The 12,700-nt window shown below is 46.4% G+C and overlaps 1 long non-coding RNA gene and 1 pseudogene across 1 annotated transcript; one reads left to right on the plus strand and one right to left on the minus strand.

The window, feature by feature from the left end:
• The first annotated feature begins 8 nt into the window (after positions 1–8).
• LOC119322510 lies at positions 9–7,151 on the plus strand (annotated as a pseudogene).
• A 1,505-nt stretch (positions 7,152–8,656) lies between these two features.
• Positions 8,657–10,434, minus strand: LOC119302283. Its single transcript, XR_005147442.1, has 3 exons — positions 9,538–10,434; positions 9,307–9,414; positions 8,657–8,946 (listed from the first exon to the last, which is right to left on the minus strand). It is a non-coding gene; the product is annotated as an uncharacterized LOC119302283 (long non-coding RNA).
• Between the last annotated feature and the right edge of the window lie 2,266 nt (positions 10,435–12,700).

A 12,700-nucleotide genomic window follows, 5' to 3' on the forward strand; every position in this document is an offset into this window, starting at 1 on the left:
GAACCCCTCCCTACCGCCCCGTTCCTCCAAACCCCAGCCCGATCCCCCGCTCCCGGAACCCCAATCCCGCAATAGACGGCGGCGGCGGCGGCGATGAGGAAGGAGAGGAAGATTCGTAAGGAGAAGAAGGCGGCCTCGCTGCTCCTTCCCCCACAATATAATTTGAAGGAGGGGGAGGCGGAGGCCCGGATGGCGTCGATGAAGAAGAAGCAAAGGCGGAAGGAGCGCAAGCACGCGGAGATTATGCCGTCCTCCGCCGCTAGAACCCCAATCTTGCAGCAGGAGGAGAAGGTGACAAAGAAAGGAAGAGGAGGATGGAGCAGGAGCCATCCGGCAACTCGCCGTTGCCACTTCACCCCGGCGATGCCTGTAACTCATTCCTCCAGTCCCCCGCTCCCGAAATCCTAACGTTGGCAAAGGCGGCGGCGATGATGAGGAAGAGGAATATGCATAAAGAGCAGAATCTTCCTTTTGCCCCTAATCCTACCTTAGAGGAGCAAGGGGAGAAGGAGAAGAAGGAGCGCAAGCGTGTGGAGCAGATTTTGCTATCTCCTTCTACATCTGTTGCTGCTGAAACCCCGATTCAGGAGCAGGAGGTGAATGTGATAAAGAAACAGAAAAGGAGGAGGGGCCAGGAACCATCCGGCAAATCACAGGAGCCATTAGACAGTTCGCCATTGCTACTTCACCCCGGCCATGTCTCTGAGCCCCTACTAGCTGCCTCACTCCTTCAGTCCCCCGCTCCCGAAATCCTAACATTGGAAGAGGCCACGGTGATGATGAGGAAAAGGAAGATTCATAAAGAGCAGAAGGTAGATGCGCTGCCTTTTGCCCAAAATCCAACCTTAGAGGAGCATGGGGAGGAGGCCATGATGGCGAAGAAGAAGAAAAAGCGCAAGTGCGTGGAGCAGATATTCTCATCTCCTTCAACATCTGTTGCTACTGAAACTCCAATTCAGGAGCAGGAGATGAAGGTGACCAGGAAACAGAAGCAGAGGATGGGGCTGGAAGCATCCAGCAACATGCCGTTGCCACTTCACCACAGTCATGTCTCCGAGCACCCACTCGCTGTCCCATTCCTTCAAGCCGCCGCTCCTGAAATCCTAACGCTCAAACAGGCGGCAGCGATGATGAGAAAAAGGAATATGCATAAAGAGGAGAAGGTGGACGCGCTGCCTTTTGCCCAGAATCCTACCTTAGAGGAGCAGCGGGAGGAGGCCATGATGGTGACAAAAAAGAAAAAGCACAAGCGCGCATCTGTTGCTGTAGAAACTACAATTCAGGAGCAGGAGGTGAAGAAACAGAAGCTGAGGAGAAGGCAGGAGCCATCCGGCAACTCGCCATTGCCACTTCACCCTGGCCATGCCTCTAAGCCCCTACTCGCTGCGCCATTCCTTCAGTCGCCCGCTCCCAAAATTCTAACGTTGGGAGAGGCGGCGGTGGCGGTGACGATGGGGAAGAGGAAGATGCGTAAGGAGCAGAAGGTGGATGCGCTGTCTTTTGCTCAAAATCCTTCATTGGCGGAAGAGCAGGGGGAGGAGGCCATGACCATGATGACTAAAAAGGAGCGCAAGCGTGTAGAGCAGATACTGTCATCTCCTACATCTGTTGCGGCCGAAACCCCAATCCAGGAGCAGGAGGTGATGGTGACCAAGAAACAGAAGCAGAGGAGGGGACAGGAACCATCTGCCAAGTCAACATTACCACTTGACCGTGGCCAGAGTCGCTGTGTTCAATCACATGGAGCCAAAGCTCCACCAAAACAAGATGGAGAGAATGATGGCTGCAAGGGTATTAAAAAAAGCAATGGCAAGAAACCCCGTGTCCGTGTCCTCAGCAACCGTGAGCTCATCCAGGAGGCAAGAAAGCAGCCGCAGCCGCTGCCCGAAGGCTTTGTGCCGTTCAGCAATTTTGTTGCCAGTTGCACAGAGCAGAACGCTGACCATTCATCGCCTTGCAGTGCATTCTTTGACCAGTTGCGCTATAACCCTGTCTGCGAAGATCGCAAACCCCCACTTCCCAGAACCCCTGATCGTCTGACCAGGTTGCCACCTCGAGGTTACTCATCATTTGAGTCATCTCAGCTCGCTGCAAATGAAGTTTCCAGGCCTGACACCACTCTAGCGTCCAAGACAAAGCAGCAACATTCAGGTTCAGGATCACAAGAGAAAGTTAGTGTAGAAGTAAAGGAAAACCCTGAAAACAAGACGAGGGAGAAGAAGCAAAGGAGACTATCTGGCAAGTCACGATTGCCATTTGACTCCAGCCGAACTTGCTGTGTTCAGCTACAAGGAACCAAAGCTCTACCAGAACAGGACCAAGAAACTGATGCTCCAAAGGTTAACAATATCGAAAAAAGTAACAACAAGAAGGCCCATGTCTGTGCTCCCAGCAAATGCGAACTCTTCAAGGAGATGACAAAGGAGCAGACGCTGACTGAAGGCTTTTTGGCACCCAAAGATTTGGTTTCCAGCCCGGCAAGATCTCAATCCCCAACCTTCTAGAAGCACTGATCATCTACCATTTGAGTTGTCTGAGCTCACTACGAGTGAAACCTCCAAGGCTTTCAAGGCTAACAATATTGTGCAGTCCAAGTCAAAGAAGAAAGATTCAGGTTCAAGCTCCACCTCAGGCTCACAGAAGAAACAAAATGTAAAAGAAAAGACAACCCCTGAGAAGAAGACGAGTATCAGGAAACCACGACCAGTGTTTACCGCTGCTGAGAAGCGCTCAGACTAATACCGGCGCGTTCCCTTGGACCAGCTGGTACCACCGCCACACTCTCCTCATAATCTCTTGCAGGAGAAGTACGCCTCTGACCCGTGGAAGGTTATGCTCATCTGCATGTTCCTCAACTTAACACAGGGTATACAGGTAAGCTCCTAGATTGTTTGATTAATTGTCTTCCCTCATGAACTTTTGGAAACAAAACCATTGAACTGAATTCCTGCCAACTAATTTGACCGATGAGAGTTCTGATAGCTATGAAAGCAAAATAAACTTGCATGTGTTTCTGTAAAAGTGATTGAATAATCTTAGCGATTGTTCTTTGTTCCCACTTATTTCATATATAAAATTGGCCAATCATGCCGTTTGTCACTATTTGTAAGTCCAGAAGATAACCAAATTGGAATTGTCAGATGCATTTTATAGTTTATATATACAAGGAGAACTGCTGTTTCATTTTGATGGATCTTTGGAGAACCATATTGCTGCACAGGCAAATTTACCTGTTGATGTTGTATGTTTCTATTTATTTATCGTGCTTGTCTTGTGTTGTGTAAGTGTAACGCTGAACTTAGATTAGTATTCCATTTGTTTTAAGAAATAGTTCCCTAACCCGTCAATACCATTTTCAAGTTTAAATACAAGAATACAATCCCCTCTGTTAACTAATGTAGGTCAAGAGGATGTTGGAGGGCTTCTTTGAACGCTATCCTGACCCTTGGTCTGCAATTAACGCTGATCCTGACAAGATGGCAGAGTATGTATCTCCTCTAGGGTTGCAGCATTTGAGGACACGCAATATCAAGAAATTGTCCAAGCAGTATGTTGGAAATGAATGGACCCATATTACGCAGCTTTGTGGCGTCGGCAAGTGAGTGCTGCCCTCTCAATTCATTTGTTGGATATGGAGTATTTGTACAATGGTGTTTCTTTTTCAGTCTGATTAGTAACTAGAAGTTATTCTTACTGCAGGTACGCAGCTGATGCTTATGCAATATTTTGTGCGGGTAGGGCGAGGGAGGTGGTACCTGATGATCACAAGTTAGTTGACTACTGGAACTATGTCTGCTTTGAGTTGCCCATGACGCAGGTAGTATTCTCGACACATACATTTTAATGAATTGTTCTGAGCTTACATTTTACAGTTTCATGGCTTTGCGTGATGCTAATCATGAGCTGAAAATGCTCATGAGCTTCTCTGAACTTCTCCACATACGTACTAGCACTGGCTGCTCCACCTTGCTGTTCATGGTCAAACAACAGTTCAAATCCATGAAATGCACCCAAGGCCTATCATCCTGATTTTTGAATATCTGCAACAATTTTAAAGTAATGTCGTTGAAAACTGTGTTTGTTCTCCATAAATATGTATGTTACGAGGCTGTCAAATAAGTAACTCCATCTGTGAGAACGGTGAGGGCATCTAGCCAGTGGCAGTATCATCTATAGTGGTCTGTGAGAGTGCAGGGTTGGTGCAGTAGATTAAGATCTAAACTTTTTGAAATAGACACAGGAGAGCTGCGTATTTCGATTGATTAGAAGAAGCGGTAAAGAAACCGATGCTCGGTTAATTAAGGAGAACCGAGCTAAAACCTTTACAAAGAGCACACCACACCTAGGCTCGAGCACAACAGGACATACAGGGAACGCCTAAAGGCCAAACCGTCACGAGCATGCAAGACGACATCACCGTCGCCGGCGAGAAACAACATGTCCGACGAAAGAGGAGCGAACATGTGCCTCTCCGATCCCGAGAGGGCGCCCAACCTGACTCGCATGGCGCCGCAAGCATGTCGTGTGCGCTCCAAGTGCCCACCACCATCGCCTCCAATGGACATGCCACCGAGGGGAGCTCCTGCCGACCAACGACCGACCCCAGACGGATGCACCACCAACAGCTCCAAGCACACCAAAACGCTGCCCGCTTCAGATCCACCGCACCACCACTACCAAGTGCTCCCGGCATCTGACTTGACTCCAAGGCAATGCTTCCAACAAAGTAATGGCGCCAATGGCGCCACCATTACACACGGTTTTCACCGGGAGACAAGAACTCGAAGCAGGGAGAGGTGTCGGATCCCCTCGATGGCGCCTCCAACAAGGCAAAATCACACCAGAAGGCATCATTCGCCAGCAGCCTAGACCGAAGTCGAGCATGACTTTCGTCAGGGAGCAGAGCACCTATGCCGGAGACAACATCTCCAACACACCACCACCAAACTGGAGCAGCAGACGTCACCTGCTACACCGCCCAAGAACCAGCCGAAGCGCCGCCAGCGCGCAAGCCAGAGCAACCCGAAGGCCGTGCCCCGACCATGCCACCGCGGACCACCATCCCGACAAGGAGCCACCATGCAACTTGACTGCAGACAGTCGCCGGCCGACCAACCTCCGGGCCTCCGGCCGCCAAATTCCAGATCCGGCCGCTCCAGGCCAGCAGCCGCCCGCCGCCCGCGCCCCCAGCAACACCGCCAGCCATCGATCTGGACCACCTCAGATCCACCACGCCCGCAGCACCGACGGCGTCCCAGCATCACGCCGGACGAGCAGGGCCGCCGGCGAGCGCTCCGGCCACAACCACCCTCGTTGGACCAGATATGAGCAGGGGACGCCCCGATCTGCCGCGAGCAGGCACCACGGGCGGCCACCACGCTGCCCCCGCAGCCGTAGCGGCGGCGCCACCGCCGAGAGTCCCTGGGGCCGCCGCCCCAGCTTCCTGGAGCGGAGCCCTTGCTGCTGCACCGCCGCCCGCAGCTCCATGCCTCCGCCGCGTCGCCGCGCAGATCTGAAGGACACCTCGCTGCAGCCCGGCGCCTCGCGCCCGCGCCCCTCGCTCAAAGCTTCCCAGCCGCGACCTTCCTTGGGCCAGCCCGAGCTTCGCTGGGATGAGCCCTCCGGCGACGGCGGGACGAGAAGAGGAGGGGGGAGAAAGCTGCGGCGGCTAGGGTTGTCTCCCCCGAGCCGCCAGGGAGGCGACGCGGGGGTCGGGTAGGCTGAGTGAAGCACACTTGTTACAAGATCTAAACTTCCAGCATGCACAGAATACAGGATGGGGCTTTTGGGCTTTACTGATCTGGATGGCATAATTTTCACAGGATTTGACGATAAAACCCTATTTAAATATGATAATTATGTTGTAGGGGGATTGTTTTATTGTGAATTCATGAAGGTTTCAGCTAGCACTGGTGCACTGAAGCAATACCCATAAAACTAAGTAGAATCCAGAAATTGAGTTTCGTTCCCTGTTCCTGGATAGTCATTGTAGGTAGGATTTTGTGTCTATTTGCATCGGGTGCTATAAACAGCATACTCTATGGTCATGCGTGTTGATACTAATTTGAGTTTAGTATGTGAAGCAGTGGTATATGACCCTGGTCATTTGAGGGTCTGCTTGGTTCGGCTTTTACAGCCAGCTTCTGCTTTCCCACAGCAGAATCCCAACCAAACATGTTTCCAGCTTCCCAGAATCTGCAAACGCAGCGACTTTGGCATACTGTATTTTTTGCAGCACCTGGAACCCAGCTTCCATCGCAGTGAGGGCATTCACGAAAATTACCCACCTGCCACTCCGTAAGTCCTACTGGTTGGATTTCTTTTTCCTACAGAGCGTAGCCATCGGCTCCTCCCCTGAATCAAATTCTTGCACGAAGAGGCTGCCCGCGCCCCTCCTCTCGGAGGCCCCTGCTGTGCCACCGCCTGCCCGTTCCCACTCGGCGGTAGCTCTCTCCCTCATTCAATGCTTCTGTTCAGTTTTTTTGTCTAATTTTCTTTGGACAGCATGTTTCTTTTTTCGAATTAAGGACCAACGCTCCCAATTTCATTTCATTCAAAATGAAACCAATAACACATAAAGTCAGTTTTTTGCGGATTCCTCGAAAATGAAAGGTTCAGCTGAAATTAACATACATAAACCAGCGCCCAAATCACATTGACCAAAGCTATGGGCAGCACGGTTACCCCATATGATTAATTATTGTTTGGTTTGAATTGTACATCAATGCTATATTGTCGTACTGAATATACAGCATGGTTACTTGACATAGATGACTGAATCCTATTTCTCATTTCCTAGCAGATGGATTAGTTCAGTTCCAGTACATGTTCAGTGAAGTGCAAGGGGAAGCAGATGTGGATGACGCTATGCAGTCCTAGATGGGATAATTTTGCAGTGTAACTGGGGTTGGTTTTGCATGGTTCATGTACCTTGGATACTCTTGCTCCTTTAGATTAGTGTTAAGCCTTGAGATGATATTACCTGACAAGCACACTTGATGGATGCAGTGAGTTATGTTTGCAGGTGCCGTCCGTTAGTTTTTTTTAATGTATATATCCTTGTGCCATCAGTTCAAAGGTTGGTACTGATTCATCGCTTTTTGTTATATATTGGTGCCATCGGTTCAAAGGTTGGTACTGATTCATCGATTTTTGTTATATACGTGTGCCATCAGTTAAAAAGGTTGGTACTCGTCTTAGAAGAATGAATCTTCTTTGGTTTTAAATCTTGTATTTTTTTGGGGGGTGAAAACATGTGTACGAAATTTGATTGAACAAACGGTGAGGGTATTTAGCTCATTCTGCCAGTGGTATTGGTCGCTCGGTGGTCCACTTGTGCTGAACTACTTTTATTAGAGATCCGAGTTCTTTTTGTAAAGAAGATGATTGTAAAACAAATTGTTGTAAGTCAATTTTCTGTGAGAAGGGAGGCGAGGTGGAGCTCTGAGGCCGAGTGAAGAGTGACCCGAGGCTGGAGATGACGCGGCAACATCGTCGTTAGTGAAGGGGAGTCTGAGGCTTGACCGGTTATGGTGCAGGCCGGGGTTGCCGGTGGCGGATGTTGGCAGTAGGCGGTTTGGCCGGTGCTGGATCAGTTGGTGGAAAGAGGGTTAGAAGAGGAGGAAGATAGAGAAGCCGTTAGATTGCAATCGGACGGCTAAGAAAATGACTTCACCCAATTTGAATTTCCACGTAACTTATACCTAGTAGTAGTAAATAGTGGGTCCCTTAGAACGACAGACAGATATTAGCAGGGAGGGAATCTCCTGATTTGGAACTGTAATATTTTGGGTTGATCGAATATATGAAGGTAAACAATCAATCAGAAGGAACAATCACTGGCAAGGGGATCTACAGATTTGGATTGTCATTGATTAGGAATTAATCCATTCTTCTTAGTACACGCGGACCAGGGAAGTTTGGAAGGCAAGCACAAGGCCCATTTGGATTGTCATTGATTAGGAATTAATCCATTCTTCTTAGTACACGCGGATCAGGGAAGTTTGGAAGGCAAGCACAAGGCCCTACTCCCCACCACCAGAAATCACATTGTCTCTATAATTGCATCTATAGTCCTCGTGGTCGCTGGCGACGTTCAACTTGGTCCTGGAACTGGCGTATTGCTCCAATACGGTCCTGGTACAAAAAATACGTGTTCAATACGGTCCCAAAAAAATACGTGTTCAATACAGTCCCTAAGATTGAAACAGCAGTCCTGGCTCTACAAGTGGCATACATATCTCGTATTTCTATAGCTGACGGCTCATTTGTCTGTGGGCCGAGAAATAAAAAGAAAAAACACACACGGCCCATTTGTCTTTGGGACGAGGAAATAAAAAGAAAAAACACGCCAAAAAATAAAAGGAGAAAAATGGACCAGGTGGATTCGAACCTGGCTAGCTCGGCACCAGCGCTCGGCGAGCTAACCACCAGGCCAGGTCCACGATCTTTAGTATTACTAGTAAGCTTGCACGTGCAAATGCACGTCTCCGCTAATATTACAAACATACGAGAGAATTAAAATACATAGAAAGAATTTTGTTTGCACCAGATATTGGTTCAAGTTGATTGATCAGGACAGAGCATTGTATTGACAATACCCAACATAAAGTTCTTATCAATTGGATAAATACAAGAGAGCATAATAGTTGGTGCAACACTTGAATATACATAAAACTAATACTGGTGAAAAGCTCGCATACATGAAGCATAGAGCTTCGTCAGATAACCTTCCACGTGAAAATATAGCAACCCACAATTGCGATATCTCAACATATCACATTACAGACATGTAACACAACCGTCTATGAAAAACTTGTAATTACGAGATACTTGTCATGAATAATTTCTCCCATCAACATCATCGCAACTTAGCACAATTCATGTTCTTTTTTGCAGAAGGTCGATCTTATTTCTTCTAACCTGTGAGCTATATGGATCTTGGAGCTGCAGGCAGATGGACACATCTCAGTTCAAAGCATGTTTGTAAGCCAAAATTATACCTAACGATATAATCTACACAAACCTAATGCTCGGGCATAAATACTAAACAATCAATGGCTTAACAGTTGATGGTAAAAGTACATTACAAGTTCAAGTTTCTGGTTCCAACAAATCCCAGCTATTAGTTTCCGTCCGCCAATAGTTTATTATCATATTAACCAAGGTTTGTGCTTCACTTGTGGAGGTCGCCGGTAGAAACTATTTGTGCATAGAAGTGTCTTTCAAGCTAACAAAATTTTAATTTAGGTTCCATTTTCATCCATCACTACACATTTTAATTTCTGTGTGCAGGAAAAAAAATACCTTGATGATGATGCTCAATGCAGAAGAAGTCAACATCATCTAGGTTGACATTGACATACCATTCATCCAAATCCTTGTCAAGATGAGTGCAAGAAGTTCAGACAGAAGCTAGGAGACAGGAAAGCCAATCCATGTGGTAAGTCATAGTAACTATGATGCAGAAGCCCTTACTATGTATTCAATCACAGTTTCAACTTCTAGATTGCACACTGAGTCACTGACAATGATTACCTTCCCCGGAACCTGACAGTATCAGTATCTATATCTATGAAAAGCATGGGTGCTCCATCTCCATATCCATGATGTTCCCTGGTAGAGTCAGTTCTTCATACCTGCAAGAAGCAACACTTTTAGATAAAAATGATACTGCTTTCTTATTCATATGACATATCATTCTCCATCAAACCATTTTGTACCCATTCTATGCTAGTTTTACAGATGTAAAGTGAAAAGGTGTATGAAAGATCTAACAAACAGAGTCAAACTTTTGAATATAACTTGACGACAATGGTACGGTAGCAAGATGTTAAATATCGCACTTGGAGTGCTAACCAACTCCAAAAGGCAAACAAGTCCGCCCGTTAAACATGACAGAGTGTTAAGAAATGTTAATAGTTTTGGAAGGTGTTAAAATCCCCTCTGAATATACATTATTAAGGCCTTGTTTGGTTGCTAGGGGAGATGTACTCCGGGTAGGCTGCCCCGGACTGAAAATTCCTGGCAAAACGGAAAGCCCAGGGAAATTTTGCATAGCCATTTGGGAGGAGCGGGGGAAATTTTGCTCAAATTCATCTTGACGTTGATACGTGTGAAGCAGTCACGAGCACACCAGATCTCGCCGCCGGAGCTAGCAGCCGCCAGTGATGCGAATCCAGCCCATCGGATGCATCACACCAGATCTCGCCGCCGGAGCTAGCAGCCGCCGGAGATGCGGATCCAGCCCATTGGATGCAGTGCAGGGGCTTGAGCAGGTCCTCGTCTTCTTTGTTCCTCGGCAAGGAGAGCTTGGAACAGAGGAGAGAGGAGGGCTCGACCAATCGAGGTGGCCGACGGGAGGGACAAGAAAAGATCGAGCGAGACGGCGGCGTGGTTTGCGAACAGAGAGGGGGCGAAAGAAACGAGGGACTTCTCCCACGAGTCGTGACTGGTGTTTTCTCGTCCCGGGGATTCGGCCGGGGAGGGCCAAAGTTTCCCTGACTTGGGCCTCGACCAAATGGCCCTTCAGAATTCCCTGGGAGAGGTTAGCACGTGCCTTTCTATCCCTGGGATTGGGCCGGGATCCCTGGATTTTCCCTGTGAACCAAACGAGCCCTAAGTGCACGGTTAATTAATACAATCAATTAGCCGCTAAAAATCTGTACCGCTTTGTCCTCATGAATATTCCACATGCGCAACCGCCGCGCCATCGCTCCTCTGCCCCGTGCTGCGTCCCAGGTCTCCGCTCCTCTGTCCCGTGCTCCTATAAACTATCAAAGGAACGAGAACTTGACATAATATGGTTGGAACATATATAGTTGAGATTTCATTGGGCTACATTTTTGTGTGAATGCAAAGGAGATCTAACATATTTATGGGAATGTTCGATCTTTTTTGCAAATGCAACTAAATAAACAAATTAAAACTAATACATTTACAGGAACATTCAATCTTTTTAGACAATCCAACTAAAGCACATCATATCCAAATAGGAAGCACCCTAAAAAATATACTGTACAGAACCATCACATGAAAATCTCTAACTTGAGCTGAAATGTCTAATGTCATGAGTGTACCAAGCAGATCATTTATTTTCCAAGCAGAGAGGCTGCAGGGTGCCTTGTATGCATTCAATAAAAAGAATAGTAGAAGATTTGTCTCAATAGGAAATACTTATCACCAATAAATCTTTTATTGGAGGGGTAAAAATTCTTAATACAGTGGGACACTCTACAGCACTCCTGCCGATATACTTACGCCAAACTTGTAGCATGTACTCCCTCCGTCCGAAAATACTTGTCATCAAAATGGATAAAAAGAGATGTATCTAGAACTAATATATGTCTAGATACATCCCATTTTGATCATTTTGATGACAAGTATTTCCGGACGGAGGGAGTAACACTCATTCAGTACTGTCCATTAGCAAGTATTGTTCTCTTTAAACTTTTCTTATGCTAAAAAATAGATAACCGCAGTTTTGCACAATGCCTACTTATCCTATATTCAGGTTCTGCTTGCGTGTGATGACGCAGTTACCTACATGGCTGGTGTGGATTACTAACAGGATGACATAGTTAACTGCAGAATCATGTTTCACTTTACTAAGTCTAATTGACCAGTACACAATTAGCGCTCACAGAAATCTATGGTGTTTCACCTAATAGAAAGAATTTTTTAGGGCTATCAATAAAAAGTGGTTAAGATATAAACGCTCTTATATTTCTTTACAGATGGAGTATTTTATAAAGTTAACATACATTAGAACTATTGAAAACCGTCAGAATTCACAGGCATTGTTCTCAATTTCACCGTGAGAACTATTGTAGATGCAATTATTTTGTCAAACCGATTAACGTTTCTCAGCTATATCTAAATAATTTCATTCTGTCATATGCAAATTTCGGTTACAGAAAGCTGCAGGATATTTGGACAACCATGTACTGTATTTTGAAGATGAAGAGAAAAAAATAAGCTGCTAGCTCATGGGAAAGGATTTCGTTGAGCGCATCAACTCATGGCTTCGTGGGCCTAACGGAGCAAAGATGAATTGAGTTTTGAATCATTTAATCAAATGATTATTAAGGCTGTTAAATGAATCATCAGTGTACATCCTTCAATACAAAATGATAATCATACATGGCAAGAACAAATACAAGTAAAGTGGAAGATAACAAACTTTCTGGCTTCACTCATTTTCAGTTTAACAGTTTTCAAAATAACAAACTTTCTGACTCATTTTCACACAAGTAAAGTGGAAGATAACAAACTTTCTGACTATGCCCATCAAGCCTATTACCATCATTTCACCACCACACAGTTTTCAAAAGGAGTAAAAGAAACATCTTTTGCATACGACAATTGTAAGCTAGATATTCAGATCTAGGAAGAGTTGCAAAATTCTCCCACTATAGTTATCCTTCCTAGCAACAAGCAACAAACAAATACTTTACTACCATGGAGTCACATTTTCAGGGGAAGCAACCAACAAAAGTTTACAAAGGGGCAGAGGAAGCACTCACTGACGATGGCTTGGCAAAGGCCTGTACGGCTGTACCATGGTCCTGCCGCCCATGATGAGGAGTTTCCCAAGTAGCCTATCGGCCTGCCAAATCATCATCAGCAGAGCGTCAGCCACACCCACACAGTTAACAAACATTGCTCGAGTAGAGATCAAATTGAGAAACAGATCGAAAGG

Source organism: Triticum dicoccoides, chromosome 1B, assembly GCF_002162155.2.
Source record: "Triticum dicoccoides isolate Atlit2015 ecotype Zavitan chromosome 1B, WEW_v2.0, whole genome shotgun sequence".
In the NCBI taxonomy this organism is placed as follows: domain Eukaryota; kingdom Viridiplantae; phylum Streptophyta; class Magnoliopsida; order Poales; family Poaceae; genus Triticum; species Triticum dicoccoides.